Here is a 2,256-nt window from a genome sequence, read left to right as displayed (position 1 = left end):
TTAGTCAATAACAACAAACCCAAAAGGAACAGGCAGAAAGCAAGGAGCCTGCGAGCAGTCTGGCGGCGATTAAAAAATGCTCCAATAAAGCCCAAGGAAAACATGTGCCACAACTCAAAAAGAGCTGAGAGGTCCTAAAAAACACCCTGCCTGACTTGCTGCTAAGGTTAAGGAGGTATCACAGGGAGAAGGTCAGTGTTTGAAAACTGAAAAGGTTTCCCACATGAGGAGAAAAGGAAAACCCCATAAAACATAGCAAGTAAAGTGCAGACAGAAACGAGAGCTAAAAAAGAGCGTGAAGATATTGCAAATATCTCACAAATACCTTTTAAAAACGTTTATTTAAATATGTCAGAAGAAAGAAGCTGGCTAGGGAGCCATTGCTCAATACAAATGTGCAACAGGGTGCCAGGAAGGGTAAGGCACGATGAGGCAGCTTGGGCAGGACTGTGTTGGTCTTCACTGCTGCAGGTATTTGGAAGAACCTCACACCCAGCAAGTGAGAGGAACTGGATCAATGTGACTTTACAAGTGGCTACTGTACCAGAGGGCTGGCAGGTTGTTATTGTAGTTCCCACATAAAAGCCAAGCTCTGGAAGGGGACCCTGGGAGCTGCAGGGGTGAGTGTCACCTCTGTCCCTGCTGGGCTGGTGGGGTCTGCAGGCAGACAGGCAGCTGGGAAGGAGCCAGCAGACAAGGATGCTGAAAAGGGAAAGCTTGCCTTGCCAGCGTGCTGGGACTCTAGGAATGTATCAGGTGTTCACACAGATAGGGAGAACCCAACAGACAGAACAGACGGATGTTTTCAAAAAGATTTTGGCAAAATTATTTTAAAACCATTTACATTGCCATGGGATTGGAGCAGTGGTTCTTTTATGGATTGGAATCTCTTTAAAGATATTCCTGTCTTGCAGGTAGCAAAGTGGAGGGTTTAACAGATAGCTTTTGAGAATGAATGAGATTCAGCAACTGGGTTGCCCCAGAATCTCTGCTGGGTCTGGTTTTATTCAGCACCTTCAGCTGTTGTGTTGGCAAGGGAACAGACAGCAAAATCTCCAGGTTTGTGGATGACACTGAGCTCTTTTAGGAACTAGAACATTTTGCCACTGACAAAGGGCTCCATAAAACCCTGGCAAAAGGAAGGTTGTGGGCAAAAAGGGCAGCAGGGAAGGATGTGATAGGGAACACTGCAGGCTGGTGCCAGAGGCCCCTGAGGGCTGGCTGGGGTCAGCTTGGATGGGAGGAGTGCTCGGCTGGGTGAGCTGGCTCCCTCCATCATCATCATCTAACTGGACAAATGTGTCCCCACTCCAAATTTGGGACCCATTAACATAGCAACAGGCTGTTTCTCTTTTTCCTTCCCCCGAGGCTGAGACCTCATAAGACTAGAGGATACAGAAATGCTTGAGGCAGTGATAAATCTTCTTTAGTGGGCCTTTATTTCCTTTTCTTTCACAATATTTTCTTTAGTTTCCTAGCCAAATTTTTTCTAAGGAAAGATTTCTGACTTCCTTTGAGCCACAGCTCAACATCTGTCCACATTGGGGGCTGAAGTAATACACTGTTAAGGGGTTTTGATGTCAAGCCCAAAACCCCACCAGGGATTTATGCGGCTCTCCCCTTTCCTCCCTCCTCCCCTTCAAACAGCCTTTCATTTGCTCTCACTAATTGTGCTGTCATGCCTTTCTTTTTGCCCCAGTTGTGCAGACAGCCTTTCATGCAGACAGGTTTCGGTGACAGATGCCTGTGCCATGAGCTTCCCGAGCAGGCGGGTTGTGCTCCGAGCGTGCGCATCACCCAGGCCCTGCTGAAATGATCCAGGCACACATCCAGCCCCGGGAAGGATTAGGCAGTGGCTGCCCTGCCTCCCCCCCCAGTTGCTGCTGGATAATCACTGGTGCTCAGGGGGAAGCCCCACCGGGCCCAGCCCACCCACAGACACCGCTTGCTCCTCGAAGTGGGCAGGAAAAAATTAGCGGAGCATCTCTTGGAAAAAGGAAGAGGAGAGTCTTCAGGAGGATTCGGGCTGGGCAGAAGGACTCTGCAAAGCCTGGTGTCCCAGGGGAGGTGGCTGTCAGGGCAGGCTTTTGAAAAGCACCTACAGGCCACCCCCCACTCTTACATGTGCTGCTGTACTGTGCTATAATCAAAATCTGAATGATGTGAAAAATAAGTACAAACCTTGGCTTGTTATTGCTGGTCCAGAGTGACTTCAGGAACCAGCTTGTTCACGGGTGATGTAAAGTTTGAGTGGCA

The sequence above is a fragment of the Neopelma chrysocephalum genome, unplaced genomic scaffold, assembly GCF_003984885.1.
Source record: "Neopelma chrysocephalum unplaced genomic scaffold, ASM398488v2 Primary Assembly neopelma1_94, whole genome shotgun sequence".
NCBI lineage: Eukaryota > Metazoa > Chordata > Aves > Passeriformes > Pipridae > Neopelma > Neopelma chrysocephalum.
This window is presented reverse-complemented; position numbering follows the sequence as displayed.